This window comes from Aulonocara stuartgranti, assembly GCF_965226115.1.
Source record: "Aulonocara stuartgranti genome assembly, chromosome: 2".
Taxonomy (NCBI): domain Eukaryota; kingdom Metazoa; phylum Chordata; class Actinopteri; order Cichliformes; family Cichlidae; genus Aulonocara; species Aulonocara stuartgranti.
The window spans coordinates 20,081,252-20,103,250 of NC_138940.1; the positions used below are offsets into that span (position 1 = coordinate 20,081,252).

A 21,999-nucleotide genomic window follows, 5' to 3' on the forward strand; every position below is an offset into this window, starting at 1 on the left:
TGTGGAAGCACTTACTGTTTGTAATGTATGTGTTCAGTGGACTGTGGTTTATGATACATTTTGTAACCCCTACTAAGGTGGCAGGTATATTTTGTTGACACCAGTTTCAGTTTTCAATGTTAGGAAGTATGAACACAGCTGAAGAACTGAAGCTGAAGAGGAACTTTCCCTTTTCCCATCTCATTCTGGCCTGACAATATAACATAAATTAAACAGGATTATAAATCAAATCAAATCACTTTTATTGTCACATCACATGTGCAGGTACATTGGTACAGCACATGTGAGTGAAATTCTTGTGTGCGAGCTTCACAAGCAACAGAGTTGTGCAAAATACAATAATGTAAACAAGCAAAATACAAGAATGGCTACATCTGAAACTAATAAATATATGTACAATATATAATAGTATATGCATTTCTGGATGTGTATACTAAATATTTTTCTACGTGTGTGTGTGTGTGTATGTGTGTGTACACATATTTTACAAATTAAATAGAGTAAGCAATAAATAAAATATATAAAAATATACAGAGTTGAGACATGTGCAAAACAGTGGCATTACTGTACAGTATGGAGTGCATAATGTTAAATAATTAAATAATAAAATAATAATAATAGATAACATGCCTCATTTCATGTCTCACAAGATGTCAGCAAGGGTTCACCTAAGGGCCACTCACTTGCCCTTATCAGGAGCAATAAATATGGGCAAGCAAGACAAGAAGTGCCTTGCTTGGACTGCATGCAAGTGTAAGCAAGGCATAGACCTCAATTAAAACATAATAAATTAAAAGTGATGTCTTTCTTTACGTCTCAGAACACCAGGCAACAGTGTTGGTCAAGTTACTTGAAAAAAGTAATCAGTAACTAATTACCGATTACTTCCCCAAAAAAGTAATCCCGTTACTTTACTGATTACTTATTTTCAAAAGTAATTAATTACTTAGTTACTTAGTTACTTAGTTAAAACACAATTTACAACCTGAATAGGTGATAAAGCGATAGATCTTTCAGCCCAATTCTACTTTTTCTGCATAATTCATCATACAAAATGTAATCAAATGGAAAAGTCTCTTTTTTAAACTTGTTTTATTAGTTTTAACCTTTTAACTTTATGCATCAAGCAAAAATTTAATTATATGCAACATTCTCTGACTGGAAGAAATTTGTTTAACATTTAAACTTATTTTCTGCACATTCCAGCACATAATTTTTTTGTGTGTGTGTTTACACTCAGTGTTTCAAATAGATGCAAGTAAAACTGTCACGGTGAAAAGAGTGAAAAGAGCCATGTGGAAAAGGAAAAGGAGGATCCAAACGCAGGCAGTCGTGAAGGTGTAAAGGTGATTTATTGAACACAAAAAGAGAGGCAAACGGCAAAACGGAGAACTAAACTATACTGGGACAACTAAACTACTGAGCACGAACAAAAACACGAACCTGAACATAAAGGAAGGAAGACGATGGTGCATGATGATGACGGCAGGGAACACACGGATGAAACATGGTGGATACGCAGACGGACCAGCAACTACAACAACAGAGGACACGACTTAAATACACACAGAGAAACACAGGGGAATTGCACACAGGTGGTGGACACAGCTGGAATAATCAACAAGACGAGACAGAGGTAAAACTGAACACACTCACATGAGACGCAGACCTTCACAATAAAACAGGAACAAGAAACCATCACACTAAGACGCAGACTCGACATAGAAAGACAGACAGAAAATGACACATGAAACTAAACCCACACAAAACATGAGAGCACAAATCTTAAACCCAAATAAACAGAAACATGGAACTCTAACAATAATAATAATCATCGCACCCAAAACCACAACAATCATTCAAAAAATTAACTAACAATCAAAGCTCAAAATACTGGTTCGAAACTGACGCAGAACCGTGACCAGCCCTTGGAGGGGGGGCTCCAAGGGCTGGCTCCCGACAGCCCGAAACAAAAACAGCGCAACAAAACAGAGCACCAGACCAGGGCGGGCGGAGGGGGTCAAGGAAGGAGGGTCCGAAACAAAAAACAAGGAGCACAAGAGTCCAAATACACAAGAAAACAGTCCAAGAACACAGGAAAATAGATCAAAAACAAAACCAAACTAGAGCTCAACAAGAGTCCAAGAAAAGACCCGGGGGTCGACAGCACAAAGACCAAGACAGTTCTGGAGGCCGGCCGTGCACACAGCAACGGCGGCGACGGGCAAACAGTTCTGGAGACCGACCGTGCACACAGCAACGGCGGCGGCGGGCAAACAGTACTGGAGGCCGACCGTGCACACAGCAACGGCGGCAACGGGCAAACAGTTCTGGAGGCCGACCACTCGGAAGGCAGTGGCGGCCACTGAGCAGGTCCGGAGGTCGGCCGCGATGCCAGCGGCGGCGACGAACCCTTTCCGGAGGCCGTCCCCGAAGGCCATGATGCCAACCTAGAGGCCCAGAAAACGGCCGGCAGAGGCGAGGCAGAGCGGGACGAGCTGGCTCTGACGGCAGTGTAGCAACCGCAGGACCAGACGAGGCAGGACCAGACGAAGGCGGAGCTGAAGCCGGACCAGACGAAGACGAGGAAGGGCCAGACGAAGCAGGACCCGGACCAGATGAAGGCGGAGCTGAGGCTGGACCAGGTGTCGATGAAGGCGGAGCTGAGGCTGGACCAGGCGTGGATGAAGGCACGGAGGCTGGACCAGGCGTGGATGGGCGACTCGGGCCCTCCAGCTGACGAGGCAGGATGCTGGCTGGGTTCTCCCGAACTCCCAGCAGATGAAACTTGAGGCTGGACGGGCGACTCGGGCCCTCCAGCTGACGACACTTGAGGCTGGACGGGCGACTCGGGCCCTCCAGCTGAGATAGACGGCTGAATGGGTCCCTCTGGTCCTCCAGCAGAGGACAGGGGCAGAGGGGCGGACTCACTGGAGCTCTCAGCAGGGGATGACGGCTGAGACTGCTCAGTAAAGTCCTCTAGTGAAGCTGCTGGTGCTCTAGGGGTCCAGAGTTGGCTGGTGACTGACACCCAGCCTCTGGGGAGGCCCTAGAGGGAGCAGCTGCCTCTGAGATGGCCAGCTTAAGTGAACCAGCTAACGTTTGTATGAAGTGTGTTCCTTGCATGTAATGAGGCATGTAATGAACAATCAAAACTCAAAATACTGGTTCGAAACTGACCCAGAACCATGACAAAAACACAGCAGAAAATAAATAACTTCAAAGACTAGCGGTCCTTTTGCTCTATTTTCACCTGTAAAGCAGGAGTAGGGTAGGCGGGAAAGTAACGGTAATCTAATTACCGTTTTTGCAATAGTAATCCCTTACTTTACTCGTTACCTGAAAAAAGTAATCAGATTACAGTAACGCGTTACTGCCCATCTATGCCAGGCAATATGAGACAATATGAGACTTCTCTAAATTATTGCCATCTTGCCATTGCCATCAAAGCAATTCTAATATTTGTTTTGTGGCAAAACAATATTAGAACTACATGCCATAAGGATTCTGAGCTGTTGTGTCAGTCAGAACAAGCGAATTGTTGCCACATTCTTCTTTCTTTTGTAGTTTGCAGTCACTGCTCTCCAGTGAGGGTGTGGTTGGTCTAAGATACACTTACATGTCAGATCTGCTCACATATGAGTATTTTTAATACTCATGTAAGTGCAGCAACAGTTAAAAGAAAATGTGCAGCAGATCAAACAATGTCTTTGATTAACAACACACACTGGTTACATAGTAATTCACCAAAAGCACCTATTGTACAGATCAGATATTGCAACATTCAGACAGACCAAGCAGACACACTGACTGCGATGTTAATATTCAGAGGAGACACTGGGACCTGTCATAACAGGAACAGGACAGGTATTACTAACAATGGCTCTGTCTTTTCAAGCATCCCAGTGCACCTTGACAGCAGGATAGTGAGCCAGCATGCACAATACTGGATATATTATTATACTGCATAAAGACATGTAATCTGATGGGTCTACAGTAATATAAAGTGGAGACGAATCGATGCCACTTTTTAAGTGCAGTAGTGATATTGATAAGCTGCCTGAGCATCTGCCAATGTCAACACCCATGTGATCATTTACAACCAAGATTTGAACAATGCATTTGTCTGGACAGATGTCAGAGCTTCAGATGCTCGAAACAATATCAGCATCAAATGTGTCAACCAAATGACTGAAGGAGAGCAGCGTAGCAGAAAAATGTAAAAAATGTAAATCAAATGTAAAGGAATGTCAAGAACCACATTTTAAATCACTTTTTGTAAATTTGGGGAAATTTTACTATCTGGTGATGCCATTTGTAGTTTATTGGGGGCATTTAACATAAACATGTGTACACATAGATATGGCGTCTGAAACGTGTCTCTCAGACCACCGTCTTCCTCAGGGGGTCTCTCAGTGGGTTCTGAGCATTTCTGTATAAAATCCCAGGCAGGCTTTTCTCCTCCGTTTCTGATGCTTCAGAGAAAGAAATGCTAAAACTGAGCAAAAAGGGAAGATTCCACCAGTGAGACGATATGTTGTTAAGTATTATTAAGTTATATTTAATTGAATGTATAAAAGTGACTGTCCTCACATGAAGTTAAGCTAACAGATGCTTCTGTTGGATAAAGAAATGTTTTAGCAAACTGAGCGTATCAGAAGGATGTGAAGATATTTTTTCACTGGTTATAGGTGTTATGACCTATGTGTGTCTGCACAGCTCTGTTCAGATGGACTTGTTTTGTATGTAGTCAGAGTGAATCTGTCATGCATGGACACCTTTATTAACCCGTATTCACTGTCGAGATAATAGTGGCTTACACATTGACCTAACAAGCAAAAGTTTCTTGGTTAGTGCGGAGGTTCCTTTGGGGATGTGTCAGGGAGAGCACCCACTGTAAGAATCTGCCAATTCAAAGCATGTGAGCTCCCTGCTCTGGTGACACCCTGTGAATAAGGAAGCACCTGAAAGTAGGATTTTATTCAAAAAATGCAAATTAGATTCCGAGGTATTAATAAAATCAGAAGCAGCTGCACACAAATTAGCCATCTATCATTTTATTGCACTGAATCAGGACAGCACTGTCTAAAGGGGCTAAACCCTGAGGGCCCCAGCGACACAGTTAAAGCATTTTGATGTCTTTCTTTTGTCTTTACTGATTCATTATATTTGAAAATCTGTATTTACTCTCTTTCAGTACTCTCTGTGTTGTATTTGTTGTGCTAATTTGTGCACTGGGTGAGTGGATTTAAGTTGAACTCTGCTGAATTCACTCATAAAATGGATTTAAAATGTTCTGTCAGATAAATTAGGGATGCATCATTGAACACATTAGAAATGAGCCCTTCTGGTAATAGCGTTCTGAAGGGAGTCGGTCTGAAATTCAAAATTATAATCACCCTGTTAAGAATTCCGGTTTTACATCCTCTATTATTCTAATATAGTCTAGGTTCTTTAACATTGCAGAAGCAACATCTTCAGCATTTCTCTGAGCAGAAAGAGGGATTAAAATAGTGGATCATATTGGTATTTAAGTGACAAATAAGATGTACAGTGGCATGCGTCCAATCTCTTCAATCGTAGTTATTTAAAAGCCTCTAATGCTGGGAGAAAACTTGGATCGAGGGCCAGGAGACACAAAGCAGAACAAGAGACGTTTCCTAAGTGTGAGTATGACCAAGGAAGTGAAAAGAACTGGCTGAGGTCGGAGGTTTTACAAGTCACGAGACAAACAAAAAGTGACAGAACAAGAAGTTTAGATGATGGATGCAGAGTTAAAGAAAGAAACAATACCACTGAGAGAATGTAGCTTAATAAGCACACTACATGTGCTTATTACATTAGGATGGGGGGGGGGCTGAACCGGCCACAGGATGTTTGTACGGAGCAGAGAGGGAAACAAAGATTGATAGAAAGAACATCTCTCCTGCCTGTACGGTCCAGTGGATGACTGCTGCTGACAGGAAAAGGCAGGACAGGATTTTCCACTCTCTGAAAAACAACAGATACATAAAAGTAAATTAATAACGCGATGTGCCATCTGTTCTGTTTGTGACCTTTTGTCCCTGTCCAAGGGACTTGAAACCTCAGTCAGGTGCAGTTTGTTGTTGCCCCCTGGTGTAATAGCGTTGCCTGTCTGGCCTTGTTCTGCTTGCATTAAAATACTTTTTCCTCTTGAAATTTGCTCCCAAGTCATTTGATTCAGGGACTGTGGGCCCTCTAAGCAGGTCATGGTCCAGTCACACATCACCTCATGGTCCGCTTCATGGTCCGTGGTTTTCTGCACTTGCTTTCTCAAAACTGTAACGACCTTTAGCCTCCCACACTCCTGTCAGCAGAAACACCCCCTCCACACAGACACACCACCACCACTATAGATTCATTTTGTCAAGAAGGCCCTTGTGCATCCTTTCCAAACTGAATTACATTCGCTCACAGGTCCTCAAAAGTCACCTGCCTCTGTCCTAGATGTAATCTCATCTCCATGTACTTCTAACATGAGAGTCACAGAGTGAGGACACTATGACCTTGCTCCACTGAGTCTATATGAGCTTGTGTATAATGAGCTCAAGTAATGAGATCTTGTTCCGCAGTGCTGTAGGACTCATTTCAACTTACTGTGGATCAGTATGTGACGGGAATGTGAGGCAACTAGTAGGACATAGGCAGAAAACTGTCACTGCTGTGGTGGCACCTCACCTATGAACCTGTAGTCATCTATGTCAAAGGTTTCACTGCTGACTACACTGCTGACAACAAGCTAGATACCTACCAACAGCCAACCTACCAGTAAAAAAGGTTTGAGCCACCCTTCAGTATATTTTGCTTCAACGTCTGTTTTAAAGTTGAAACTTTCTCTTGAAGACTTTTCTTTGGACTTGGTGCCTTTTCACCTGTTTTCAATCCAGTTCTTGTACATTCATTTTCAGAGGAATGTCATTTAACACTGGTACTCTGAATCATTCAAGCATAAAAAGGCATCTAACTCAGGGAGTGAACCAAATACAAATTGGGTTTTAGGATTTGTTACCAACAGCCTGTCACAAAAATATACGATTTGTTTTCCTTTTTTTCTTGAAGATATGAAAAATTCAAAGTTAACACAATTTGACTTGTAGAAAATTGTATTTTTTTCACAAATAAGGTGATTCCCAAAGAGCTGTTACCCAAAAACTTTGCCATTGTGAATGTGTGTGGATGGCTGAATGTAGTGTAAAGCACTTTGGGGTCCATAGGGACTAAGTAAAGCGCTATACAAATACAGGCCATTTACCATTTTACCATTAGCTTGAAAGCAATGTGTGACCAGCGATGGTTAGTTTCAGATGTCTGCTTGAGGACCTTTTACCCCTCAGTCATAAAACACTGATGGGGTATTGTCACCTCCTCTCTGTTTGGGTGGGCAGGCGGCATGACCACTCAAGTTTAAGAACACTATAATTCGAGAACAAGTCAGTGTAGGATTTTCAAACTGATACCATATCCACTAAAAATTTGGAACAAGTTTGAATTCCGGTGACCTTAACCTCAAGGTCAAACTCATAGGTCACGTTTTCTGACAATCTTTCCAACACATTATTTTTGTACCTTATGTCCAGTGTTTCACTTCTCAGTCCCAGTCCAAGCTACACTTGCTGAGGTGATCCTCTAATATATTTCGTCACTAATCTGAATGTTTGTTGTTCCTCCCCATTTAGCATTACCAGTAGCTATCACACCAATGACTGCTTGCAGTTAAATATCATTCACTTTCTATAGTCCCTGGTCGCCTGGTCACCATGAATTGCTTCCAGTGTGTACGGAGCTTTACCGTGGAATTCTTCGGTTTGGCATATTTGGTTAAGAACATTTTGCTCCAGTGTCTCAATTTGTTACATTTGAAGATGTAACTTTAAACTCTTGACAGTGAAACTTTTCGGTAAACAAACACAAAAGCACCACACTACTTCCAACATTTGTTCATTTTTTAAATCAACTGATGCATGACCAAAAATATTGTACTTCTAATTCAGATAGTTTAAGCTTTGAATAAACCACACTGATATTTGAACTTTTCAGTCACATTTCATATGTGACACTTGTCATTTGATACCAGAAACACTGAGGACAGAATTTTAAAAAGAAGTCACTCCATGCTGTACAGTATTAAGTACACAAAGTACTGCTTGTGATGGTATGCAGCCAAAGAGAGTTTTTAGATAATGAGTTTTAAATCTCATCAGAAACTGCCTGGAATGAAAATTTGACACTTTGTCCTGGCAGACAGATTTTGTCAAAGTTGACATCTATTCCAAATCACACAGATCACATCCCCAGATTACCTCATCTATCAGTTCTTTCTTTTTCTATCTTTCAATCCTGCTATCAGTCTGTGGATTTGCTTCCAGTTTCCAGAATTAGGGGATTTTGGGGATATTATTCCAAGACTTTCCCAGATGCCTGCATACATGTCTGTGTGCTGTTGTGCCTAAAGGTCTCTGCTCCTTCCTCTGCAGGCTAACAGCTTGCTTCTCACTCACCATCCTTTGTTTTTCTTTTTTCACATTTGCCACCTGCATTGACCAATTTACATTCCTGCCAGCAGGTTTTGGGGTTAATTAAAAAGGATATGCCAGATGGTGTGAATGACAGAAATCCATTGCTTTTAGTGTAAACAGTTGGTTATAGGTATGTTAATAGTTCCGGAGTGAAATCACACATTTTGCCCTGAAAACAAACAAAACATTTGTAAGACAAGACAGTTTTAGAAACACTGAAATTGATTTATTAAACCACCTGAGAGATCTGATTATTAGAGGGCTGAAACCGTGAGAATGATCGAACTGAAATACCGGCTAAGATAGCCCAAGGTAACACATATTCATAAATGACTAATGGTCTAAGTTTATTTAGAAATTTAATGTTAGAAAAAGTGGGGAAACTGTGTGCGGAGTTAAAGTGGCTGCATTAAAGGGACAGATGGGGTTAATCAAGTGAAAGCTCTTATCATTGATTTCATTCAGTAAGACCAGCTTGAACTGCAGTAAAGAAGTGTGGATAATACAGAGCAGTACAGAGAGACATTTTTGATCTATAAAGGTAATCAAAAACTATCTTCCAAAATTAAAAAAATATGCTCCCATCTTTTTCTGCTTTTGATCCTCTCCTCTCACCCCTCACTCCTTACTTTCCTTCTTCTCCCCTACTTCTGCATGATGCTGTGAATGTTCTATAGAGTTGGGAATCTTCTGCTAAGCTCCCCATAAACCCTGGGAACAGCAGATAAGGAGGAGGAAGACGAAGATTCCTCCTTGAGGTATTTTCTCTCATACTCATCTCAAACCCTGTGATCTCCCTCTCTGCACAGCCTCTAAGATATTTAAACTTTCCTTTGCACTCTTTTTTTCTTCTCTATTTTGTTTTTACAAATTTTTCATTGTGCATAATTTCTCATGCATGTTTTCTTCTAACTTTGACGTCCTTTCTCTTCATATCTATGTTATCTCTTTTTCTGTCTCCCCCTCCTTGCCTGCATCAGTCTCCTTTACAATTGTCTCTTTCTTTTAATCTCCCCCCTCACTCTATCTTTCTCTCTGATCAGTGCAGTCGCCCTACGCTGTAAGCCATGTGATGCTTCAAAAGAGTAACAGCAACCGTTCTTTTCTCCCAGTGGCGACGTATTTCTCACGAGCAACGCTACATTGGAAGACTTGGTAAGAGTAGAGGGAAGAACAAGAGAGAGCAAAGAGATGAGCAGAAAGATGAAAAGATAAAGGGACGGACAGGGAAAGCTTAGAGTCAAGAAGGGAGAGGAAATCCAAAATAACAGCACAATGTATTAGAAATTCTCTCTTGTGATGATGTATTTGAGGATCACAGCAGGAGTAGCACTGAAATGTCAGCGACGTCTTTCCCCCTGCGAAAGTAACTGAATAAATCAGAAACGCTCTTTAATGAGGGGCCATGTGTAGTTCAACATGATGCAGTCACAACACTGTATGTCTTACAGATGTATTGTGTCCTTTACAGTGCTGTGCCGGCCCTTTGCTGCATGTCTTCTCCACCCGTCTCTTTCTCCACTTTCCTGTCTGTCTTCACTGCTTCACTATCTTTTAAAAAAGTAAAGAGGTGAGAAACAAATTCATCTATCAGTCAGGAAGCGTAACAAAGCCATTTCTAAGGCTTTAGGACTCCAGTGAAAAACGTTGAGAGTCGTCTTCTACAAATGCAGAAAACAGTGGTGAACCTTCCCAGGAGTGCACGGCCTACTAAAATTACTCTTAAGAGCACACTGATGACTCATCCAGGAGATCACATGACAACACGTTCTCACTCCCAACTCCTCAAATGTGTGACACATGGTCAGGCTCCCTCTGCTTCACTTATGGATATGGACGCGCAGGGTACCCCCCTCGCCTCGAGAATTGACGTGCAGGGTCCTCTCATTGAATACTATAGAGCTCCCTTAACGTTGCTTATTGACGACAAGAGATTGCCGCGGAAGAGCCTGTTGTCCGTATATTTATATATTTCCGAAATCACAATTTAGTGACGTATACTGAACACAATAAATTATATAATGTAAACAACTACCTGAAAAACAGGTAGAACGATACTTTTGTATCGTTTATTGCATTTATGGAGGGGGTGATGTATGCTGGGTAATGGCACAGCTAGCGACTGGGTGACTATATGGAATCCGGTGGATACAGCACTGTGTACAGGTAAGACCATTTAAACGGACAGCATTTATAAAATGACTATTAAAAGTCAGCGAGTGTCAGTAATGGTTATGTTAGTAATACACAGAGTGCTAATATAACAGCTTTAAGGTGCATTTGTAGATATTATTACGTGTTTTACCGTCTTTATGGTGCTACCTTAAAGTTACGGTGTAAACGTTAGCTTATATTGGAGTAAAGCTGTTACTGTTTAAATGATGTTAGCACGGAAATATTAGCTTCTTTCATGACTGATGAAGTTATAGTTAATAAAGTTTTCAGTAAAGTGTTTAATCACTGCCACAGATTGACAGCAAATATCTCGATTAGCTTCAGTGCATCTATAATAAATATGTGCAAGTTTCAGTGCTTCGTTTAAACTGTATGATACTTATACTGACCCAGGGTCAGTGTAAAATACAATCCTAACTGTGTGAACAAAGCCTGGCTCCTTTAATCCTGTATGACAAACCTCAGGATGCAGGTTATTATTACTCTTTCCTGCTGGCACACCTGTCACACCTGAGAGTCAGCTAGAAACTTACAGTGACGTGGACATCATGCAAAGACTGCCAGACTCTGTAATGCTGCAAATGATCAGTGACTCATGTTAACACTAAACTTTAAATGGTATCTCTGTGTCTCTCTGTGTGTGCTGAACATTTAGGATTGAGTCAGGCTGCATCAGCTGAAGCTGTTATTTGTATATATCAGTATTTTTTTAATTCAGGTGTGGGGAAAATACGTAAGACTGCAGTGAAGCGATGTACCAGATTAATCCCTGGCCAAAGGTATCGTACTTAAATCAGACTACTGATCCAGCCACATCAGCCTTTTGTGAGGTCTGTTTAAAGTAGACTAAAAATGAACTGCAGGTTCCTGAGAGGTGGACTGTGAGCACAGAAACACATGTTCATACATACAGCTGCAGCAAACTTACATTAATTTTAAATAGATTTGTTACTCTGATGTCTGTCTCTGTGTTAGTCCTCTGACACACTGGTACCTGTCCAGGTGTGTTCTACCTATGACTACTGGGACAGGCTCTAGCCTCTGTAAAAGAAATTTTCTGTTATTCTCATTTAAAGTATTTAAGTGCTTATGCATATGCTTAGTTGTGACACTGTTATAGACTGTTCAGTGAAAGTTTCTAAAACTAGATGAACTTACTTCAGCGTCAGCAGTTTGAGAGAACAACTCCCTTTACAGGTGTTGATAAGGCCAAGGGCACAAAACAGCATAACCATTGATCCGTTAGGTTTCATAGCAAGACACGTGAAGTGTGGTAGGATCAGTTTGTAACTTCCTCCCTCTTCCTTGGAATGCATAAAGGAGTAGGAGCCCAACTTCTGTGGCAGCGCTGACATGACTGAACTGTGATGTTTGATGTGTGTTGGCGCAGTAATAAATAGCTTGATCACAGCTCTTTCTGTGTTGCAGACTTTATTAAAAAAATTCCACGACAACCCCCACCCTCCCACTGTGAACCTGAATTGAATATTCAGAAGACATTTGTTTAAATAGTTCTACAAATCTGAGCTGCTGGTGTGTCCTTGGATTGTGTGGTAATAATATTAGAGCTAGCAATCTTTCTTACTGAATCTCTACTATGAGTCATTGTGAAATGCACTACACACAGGGACACACACGCACAGGTCTTTGTCTCCAGATGCCACATTTATTTCTAGCTTCCTGTGTTATGACCGGCCACAGTCTGACAGCTGTCGGTCTCAGCTGATTTCCCGCTCTCCTCCGCTCCTCTCCCGTCTCACTATAAAAGGGAAGGAAACCATCATCAATCCAAAACGCCATCAGCTGTTCTCACCTGCGTCTCCAGCACTGCCCCGTTGAGCTCACTGCACCACACCTTCCCTGCAGCCGCGCCCGAGACCACACCTCCGCCACACACCCCCACCCGGGGAGCTGTCCGGCCGAACCTACCCCCCCCCGCGAGCGAGAGAGGAAATCGGCCACAGCCATCTGCGCCCCCAGCCTATGGACCACCTTGAACTTAAAGGGCTGTAAAGCCAGATACCATTGGGTGATCCAGGCGTTGGCATCCTTCATGCGGTGGAGCCACTGCAGCGGGGCGTGGTCCGAGCAGAGGGTGAATGAGCGCCCCAGGAGGTAATAGCGGAGGGAGTCGACCGCCCACCGGATAGCCAAGCACTCCTTCTCCACAGTGCTGTACCGTCTTTCACGCTCTGCCAGTAAAGAACAGGACGGTCGGCCCCCCTTACCTGCTGGGACAAAACGGCCCCCAGCCCTCTGTTCGAGGCATCAGTCTGCAGAACAAAAGGGAGGGAAAAGTTAGGAGTGTGAAGCAGCGGCTCCCCACAGAGAGACTTTCTCACCTGCACAAACGCCGCCTGGCACGGCCCCGTCCACTGAACCAGATCTGGAGCACCCTTTCGGGTGAGATCGGTCAAGGGGCTGGTCAGCTGCGCAAACCCCGGCACGAAAAGGCGGTAGTAACCTGCCAGCCTCAGAAACCGTCTCACCTCCTTTTTAGTCTTGGGGCGCGGGCAGGATGCGATAGCTGCCGTCTTCTCCACCTGTGGACGCACCTGCCCGCCCCCCAAGTGGTACCCCAGATACTGCACCTCCCTCCGTCCAACCGCACACTTCTTCGGGTTGGCCGTGGGCCCCGCCCTCCTCAGGGACTCCAGGACCGCGGCCACCTGCTGCACATGCTCGGCCCAGGTGTCGCTGTGGATGATCACGTCATCCAGGTAGGCAGCAGCATATGCGGCGTGCAGACGCAGTACCCGGTCCATGAGGCGCTGAAAGGTGGCAGGGGCTCCGAACAAGCCGAACGGAAGCGTAACGAATTGGTACAAACCGTACAGAGTGGAGAAGGCCGTTTTTCTCCTTGGACTCGGCAGACAAGGGAATCTGCCAGTAGCCCTTGGTTAAATCCAGTGTCGTGAAAAAACGGGCCGTGCCCAACCGATTCAGGAGCTCGTTGACCCGGGGCATGGGATAACCATCAAAGCGTGACACTTCATTCACCTTGCGATAGTCGACACAGAACCGTATAGACCCATCCTTCTTCACCACAAGAACAATGGGGCTACACCAGGCGCTGTGCGACTCTTCTATCACTCCCATTTTCAGCATTTCAGCCAATTCCCTCTGAACGGTTTGCCGTTTATGCTCAGGAAGCCTGTAGGGCCGTGAACGCACCGTCACGCCAGGCTGCGTTCCAAAATGATGCTCAATGAGAGCACCCTTTAAGGAAATTGAGGTGATAAATCTGCGTGGCCCTTCCCCTGTCCGACCGAGCGACCTCATAGTCAACGTCCCCAACTCGCCGTGTGACCACAAAGGGTCCTTGCCACTTGGCGAGCAACTTTGAGCTAGAAGAAGGGAGTAATACAAGCACTTTTTCTCCCGGTGAAAATTGCCTGAGTCTAGCCCCTCTGTCATACAGGCGTTGCTGACGCTGCTGAGCCTGGAGCAAATTCTCCCGTGACAACCTCCCCAAAGTGTGGAGTTTCGCTCTCAGGTCCAACACGTACTGAATCTCATTCTTGGCAGGGCTCGGACCTTCCTCCCAGCTTTCTTTAATCAGGTCGAGCACCCCACGCGGCTTCCTGCTGAACAGCAGTTCAAAGGGAGAAAATCCCGTGGAGGCCTGGGGCACCTCGTGCACTGCAAATAACAGAGGGTCTAGCCAGCGATCCCAATTGCGTTCATCTTCTGTAATGAACTTACGAATCATGGACTTTAAAGTCTTATTCAGCCGCTCCACCAGCCCATCCGTCTGAGGGTGGTAGACGCTGGTCCGAATAGATTTAATGCCCAGTAATTCGTACAGTTCCCGCAGTGTGCGAGACATGAACGACATGCCCTGGTCAGTCAGTATCTCTTTCGGGATTCCGACTCGGGAGATGACCTGAAACAGTGCCTGCACCACACTCTTTGCAGAGATGTTGCGCAGCGGGACTGCTTCCGGGTACCGCATTGCGTAATCCACCAGGACTAATAAAAAGTGGTAGCCGCGTGCACTCCGATGAAACGGCCCGATGAGGTCCATACCAATGTGCTCAAACGGGACCTCTATGAGTGGGAGCCGGCGCAAAGGCGCTTTTGGTATGGCCGGCTGATTAAAAAGTTGGCAGTACAGGCGGACGCGCACCAGCGGCGCACATCCGCTTGGATGCCCGGCCAATAAAATCGGGCCGTCTCCTCCGTGCGAGTGTCACGACTCACTCGATATAACCTATCTTTTAATAAAATGAAGCACGGGTAGGACCGCACGGCTTCAGGGCGCACCACGTGACCATCAATCTCAATCACCTGGTCAAAGGCTGAGCGTAGGGTGTCATCACGAGACTGCTCCAGTGGGAAATCACCCGTGGGGGATATTTCCGGAGCCGGCGGGGCCTCCCATGAAGGACCCGCCATCTCCCCCTCCCCGGAGTCAGTGTCGGATGACCCCGCATCACCGCTGAGCGCCGCGCAGACACTACACACTACTAACGGTCGTGATCGCATCCCCGCATACTGCCCTAACAGGTGATGATACCCCTGCCAATTCGTGCCCAGAATTAGGGGATGCGACAGGCGCGGGCTAACCGCAGCCGTTACTCTATGCGTTTTGCCCTTATACTTTAATAACAGTGGCACTATGGGATACCTGTGAACATCACCATGAACACACTTCACCTCCACTGATTCTGCCTCCAGCAATGCCCCGGGGCAAACCAAGCTTTGGTGCACGAGGGTCTGCGTACAGCCCGTGTCCACCAAAGCATGGCGTATACCCCCTCGAGTCCTTACCGGACCAGGAGAGGATGCTGGGGCACCGGCGACGCGGAACACCTGCCCCACTTCCATCAGAGGACAGTCCCTCCTCAGGTGTCCCGGTTGCCCGCACTTCCAGCACTCCTGCCCCGGCGTCTGTGCTGCTCTCCGTGGCTCAGGGGCGGCACCGCTCATTTCTGATCCCTGGGAAGGCACAAACGAAGCAAACGGATTAGTGGGGCTCAGTGCCAGCGCCCGCTCTGCCTCCCCTGGCGCAGGTACCCGGCGCCTCGGTGCCGGCACTGGGGCTTGTTTGCTCAGTCTCCGGCCGCCGTCCCCGGGCTCCCCCGCTCTAGCGGCAAGGTGGTCCTCCGCCAACGTTACCCCGACCTCCATACCCCGACCTCCAGACTCACGGGACGGTGGCACCGGACCCATCTCGCCGTCTCAACAGGCAACCCCTCCACAAACTGCTCCAGCACCACCAGCAGCTTCTCTCCCTCTGACGATCCCGGCTGCAGCCAGCGCACCGCTGCGTCGTGCAGCTTCCGGGCCCAAGCAAATGGCCGATCCTCCGTGGCCAGCCGATAGGCCCGGAACCACCGGCGATGATCCTCAGGGGTGAGTCCCATCCTGTCCACCACCGCCCGGCTCACATCCTGGAAGCTGTCCCTCGAGGTCGGCGGCAGACTCAGGGCCACCGTCTGAGCCTCCCCCGACAACAGAGGAAGCAAACGCGGAGCCCACTCCACCTGCGGCCACTGGCAGGCCTCCGCCGTGGCACGAAAAGTCTCCAGGAAAACCTGGGGGTCATCCCCGTCACCCATCCGGGGCATTGCCACCGACAGCGGGGGGGGGGGGGGCTTCGGCGGAGCAGCAGCCCCAACCAGCCACTCCAGAACCTGGGTCTGCCAGTCCGCCTGCTCCTGCAGCTTAGCCAGGTGAGGTCACTGGGCCGCCGCCTGGTCTTGGCTCATCTTCGCCATCTCCGCCAGCATCTGCGCCAGGAACTGCAAAGGCTGGGCGGGCGGCGCAGCCTGTGGGTCAGACATCCCCACGCCGGCTGGGTTTGGGCACCACTTGTGAAATGCACTACACGCAGGGACACACACGCACAGGTCTTTGTCTCCAGATGCCACATTTATTTCTAGCTTCCTGTGTTATGACCGGCCACAGTCTGACAGCTGTCGGTCTCAGCTGATTTCCCGCTCTCCTCCGCTCCTCTCCCGTCTCACTATAAAAGGGAAGGAAACCATCATCAGTCCAAAACGCCATCAGCTGTTCTCACCTGCGTCTCCAGCACCACCCCGTTGAGCTCACCGCACCACACCTCCCCTGCAGCCGCGCCCAGGACCACACCTCCGCCACAGTCATGTTACCTGAGATTAATTCTATGTTTACCTGTCAGCCTGGACAAATGTGCTGTGTGAAGGAAATTAAATTAAATCAGATCTGAACTGCGTACATTTAAGGAACCTGTTCATATTTAATTGAAATATGAACCAGTGATTTTTTTGATTGCTGATTCCAAGAGAGTCTTTGTGGAAATCCTGTTTGGCTTTTTGTTATTTTAATTCTCTTCTCTGTTTTCCAGAACAGTTCTCCACAGTCGTTGTCCACATGAGTCAGTGGGACCAAGAAGCACTCTGCTAATGTGTGGACTCTGACCAGCAACATCCAGCAAGACCCGGACAGCGTTTTCTATCTCCCTGCTGGAGTTTTTGTTTGCCTGTGACTGGAGAGTCAGATTTTTGTTGAGCTTCACACTTGCAGAGGTAAGTCAGTTTGCAGAGATCCCTCCCACCCTGGCTTTTATGTCCTAGATTTCTTATCTGAAACAGTAATATTTCAGTGATACACGCTACTGATCCCTGATAGGAGAATCATCAATTTTGGCAACAAAGAAGCCTGGTGGATGTTTGTTTACAGTCTGATGATGGGACATCATGCTCTGCATCTTCAAAGTTTGCCTCCTCATTATTATTCATACCCAGTAATGTAAAGTATGCTTGTATCTACTATAACTGAACCAACCTGGTGCTCTTCATTTATGGAGGCTGTTGAGTCTGAATGTTGGTGTCTCGTGTTCTCTGGGCTTTGTTGTCCTCAGTCTTTTTGCAGGATCAGAAAACAAAACCAGGAGGCACGTAAATGTTTCTTCTCCATGATGTTTCTTCAAATGTTTCTTCTGGATGATGATAAGACTGTGACACGGGATGCCACCTTTGGTCTTGTGATGAAGCAAAGCTCAGGAAGAAGTGTGATTAAATGGTACCCACATGTTGAGAAGGATGTACAGGGGCACCTGCAGCCAAATCCAAGCTTCAGGTTAGTTGTAGTTGCAGAACGCTATAGGACTGAGACAGCTGAGGCATCAAATGTTTGATTAAACGGATGAAAAAGAGAAGTTTCTTCCCTATAATTATCACTTCTTAAAATCTGTAGCAACTTCAAGTCTGTCAACGTGCTGAGCATGCTCAGAATGTGACAATATATTTTTGTTCAATATTTAATTTCTTTCAGTTGCAATTGTTAAATGAAAAAAAATAAAAAATATATTCTTATAATTTAGCAAACTAATTTATCAAAAGAAATAAAAAAACACCCAGCACGCCCCTGCAGGCGGTTTATCCTTCAAGCTCGGGTCCTCTACCAGAGGCCTGGGAGCTTGAGGGTCCTGCGCAGTATCTTAGCTGTTCCCAGGACTGCGCTCTTCTGGACAGAGATCTCCGATGTTGTTCCCGGGATCTGCTGGAGCCACTCGCCTAGCTTGGGAGTCACCGCACCTAGTGCTCCGATTACCACGGGGACCACCGTTACCTTCACCCTCCACATCCTCTCGAGCTCTTCTCTGAGCCCTTGGTATTTCTCCAGCTTCTCGTGTTCCTTCTTCCTGATATTGCTGTCATTCGGAACCGCTACATCGATCACTACGGCCGTCTTCTTCTGTTTGTCTACCACCATTGTCTACCATATAAATGCCACTTGTTTTGCACATATTCAACTCTGTATATTTTATATATTTTATTATTATTATTATTATTATTATTATTATTATTATTTTATTTTATTTTTTTACTATTTAATTTGTAAAAATGTGTATACACACACACACACACACACACACACACACACGTAGGAAAATATTTAGTATACACATCCAGAAATGCATACACTATTATATATTGTACATATATTTATTAGTTTCAGGTTGGCCATTCTTGTATTTTGCTCGTTTGTGTTGTTGTGTTTGCACATCTCTGTTGCTTGTGGGGCTCGCACACAAGAATTTCACTCGCATGTGCTGTGCCAGTGTGCCTGCACATGTGATGTGACAATAAAAGTGATTTGATTTGATTTGACCACTATGTCCGGTTGGTTTGTCCGTCTGTATCTGGAAGTCCCACAGGATCTTAGCTCGGTCATTCTCCACCACCCTTGGGGGCATCTCCCATTTTGACCTCGGTACTTCCAGGTTATACTCGGCACAGATGTTCCTGTACACTATGCCGGCCACTTGGTTATGGCGTTCCATGTATGCCTTGCCTGCTAGCATCTTGCACCCTGCTGTTATGTGCTGGATTGTCTCTGGGGCATCTTTACACAGCCTGCACCTGGGGTCTTGCCTGGTGTGATAGACCCCAGCCTCTATGGATCTTGTACTCAGAGCTTGTTCTTGTGCTGCCATGATTAGTGCCTCTGTGCTGTCTTTCAGTCCAGCTTTGTCCAGCCACTGGTAGGATTTCTGGATATCAGCCACCTCCTCTATCTGCCGGTGGTACATACCGTGCAGGGGCCTGTCCTTCCATGATGGTTCCTCGTCTCCCTCCTCTTTCTTGGGTTTCTGCTGCCTGAGGTATTCACTGAGCACTCGGTCAGTTGGGGCCATCTTCCCAATGTATTCTTGGATGTTCGTTGTCTCATCCTGGACTGTGGTGCTGACACTCACCAGTCCCCGGCCCCCTTCCTTCCGCTTAGCGTACAGCCTCAGGGTGCTGGACTTGGGGTGAAACCCTCCATGCATGGTAAGGAGCTTTCTTGTCTTTATGTCAGTGGCTTCTATCTCCTCCTTTGGCCAGCCTATTACCCCAGCAGGGTACCTGATCACGGGCAGGGCGTACGTGTTGATGGCCCGGATCTTGTTCTTACCATTCAGCTGACTCCTCAGGACTTGCCTGACCCTCTGCAGGTACTTGGTGGTTGCAGCTTTTCTAGCGGCCTCTTCATGGTTCCCATTCGCGTGCGGGATCCCCAGGTACTTGTAACTGTCCTCCAGCTGTGTGTGTGTGTGTGTGTGTGTGTGTGTGTGTGTGTGTGTGTGTATGTATATATATATATATATATATATATATATATTAGTTTTAATAAATTAATTTGACACCTGTATTGAAAATACCATATTGTATTCATACAGAATCAGTATGGTATCTTTGTTTGTCTGCTCACTGATTGCTGAAACTAAGAGCTACTTTGATCTGTTTAGATCTAAAGTATCCAAAGTTGAGCTCTAATGTTTCTTCACCCCTATGTGTGTGATATCTGATTTCCTACCTGCTGGCAGAGCAGCAGTTTGTGCTCACAGTTGGTGACGGTGTGGAGAGGCGGTGGTGTTTCGTCAGAAGAACCAGCAGAGTCACAAAGGACACCAGTCCATCTCACCACCTTGACTTGCTGACTGTTGTTCGTCTGCACTGCACAGAGGAAACAACTGACCGAGGTTTGTCCAGTGACATGTTATGAAATGTATATTTGTTTTATGCTTACAGATATGTTTTTCTTGACAGAGGCTCTGCAGAGGTTAGACAAAGCAGAGAAAACATGTGCTTTACATTTTACTGTGATTTATTGAGATATTTGTTGCCTGATGTTCAGCAGGAATGGAGAAATAGAATCAAAGGGAGATGTTTTTGATGTTTTTGTAATGATGTAAGTAAATCTTCAATATTATTTATTTGCTTGGTTATATTAGGAGTGTTTCTGAGTGAGGGGGAGAGGAGTCATCATCCAGGTAAAGTGACGTAGATCAGTGGATACACTTGTCTCCCCTTTAAAGGAGACAATCCAAGTCATTCTTAAATGTTAGTGCTTTCAAATACACAAACATTTTTAAAGGACAAAAATGAACATCCAACTTTGACTGTAATACAAAATAAATCTTTGCATGTGTGCTTTCAAACTCTCAGATAGGCAGGATATCAGTCTTGGACTGTCTAACCTGCCGGAGCAGCACTGAATGACCACCGCACATGAGCATGTTTCTGCAACATTCAGCATCTGATCCTTCATCTGTGTGCTTCTGCTTTTGGTAAGTAGAGTTACCCAACTCCAGTAACTCTAAACACATGCCATCCATTTCTAACGGCCTGGTTATTTCCTGTCAGTTACTTTAGAAACCATGTGGTCACCTGACCTAACACTGTTTCTTCTTCTTCCCATTAACGTTGAAGTGTCACATGTCAAACAGCTGGAGAGGAAACTACACCAGTGTACTGGGATGTTTCAGCAACACGTGCCAGATGCTGTTCCTTCATGGTGACATCACCAGAGACAGCCCCACCCACCTAAGGACCCATTGATCATGATGATTATAATTATGACAGCGAGCAGAACTAAGACTGTAAAAATCCACGACCAGAACTTTTCTTTCTAATTATTAATGAATACTGAGAGCCTCTTTCTGTGTTTTGTCTGTTTCGGGGGGGTTTTTTACCTCATTTTTTACTAACAAAGTTCACCAAACTCACACAGTTTACATTCTGTATGTTTCCATCTTTACCAGCCACACTCTAACTGCATTTAAGAAAATAATCCTTTGAAATTGTCGTTTTTCTCTTTTGTAATTGATGATAATTCAGTGAATATACGTCGATGCTCCCTTTTATTCCGTCACACATTGCTTTAAGTTTTTCAGTGTCCAGTTATTTTTTACTGCTGGTTGAATTCTCTGTACGTTTGACCCTGTAGACTGTTTGATGGACTGCTTGTCTTCCTGTTTGTTACCACCGCCTGTTTTTGACTAAAGATTTGGATTTCTGACTTCAACACAGCCTCTGCGTGTCCTCCTTTTGTGTCCTCTTCCTCTGTGAATGTGTTGCATGTGTCACAGATTCATTTTATTAACAGTTTTCCCACAGTGAGTTGCATCAGCATTCATTCACAGCACATTTCAGAAGGATTCAGATTAATACAGTGATCTTACAGTCAGAATGATCCTGACAGAGTGCCACTGTAAATTATCTTTCATCAGGTAAATTTTAAAGTTCAGTATTTCAAAGCAGGAGTTATGAAGAATCATACTGGCATTAGGACTAATAATATGTACTTACAAAGTCAAAGTTTTTTAATTATGCTAGAATATTGGAAGACAATCAACTTTTAGTGTTTTCCGCATATTAATTATTCTGAAATACAGATGGTGACCCTAACTGTACAGAAGCACTAAATAACTGACTGACAATTGATATGTGAGGAATGCTAATGTAACACGATAACAGACTTACATCATTAAAACATAAAAGACAGGAGATATTTAGATATTTTTATATTTATA

The 21,999-nt window shown here is 45.1% G+C and overlaps 2 long non-coding RNA genes across 2 annotated transcripts in view; one reads left to right on the forward strand and one right to left on the reverse strand.

The window, feature by feature from the left end:
* Positions 1 to 21,999, reverse strand: part of LOC309688180 — a 143,307-nt gene that overhangs the window by 37,041 nt on the left and 84,267 nt on the right. The gene's annotated exons all lie outside the window — the stretch shown is intronic.
* LOC309720536 lies at positions 10,638 to 17,909 on the forward strand. Its single transcript, XR_014280507.1, has 4 exons — positions 10,638 to 10,703; positions 17,044 to 17,224; positions 17,328 to 17,442; positions 17,560 to 17,909. It is a non-coding gene; the product is annotated as an uncharacterized lncRNA (long non-coding RNA).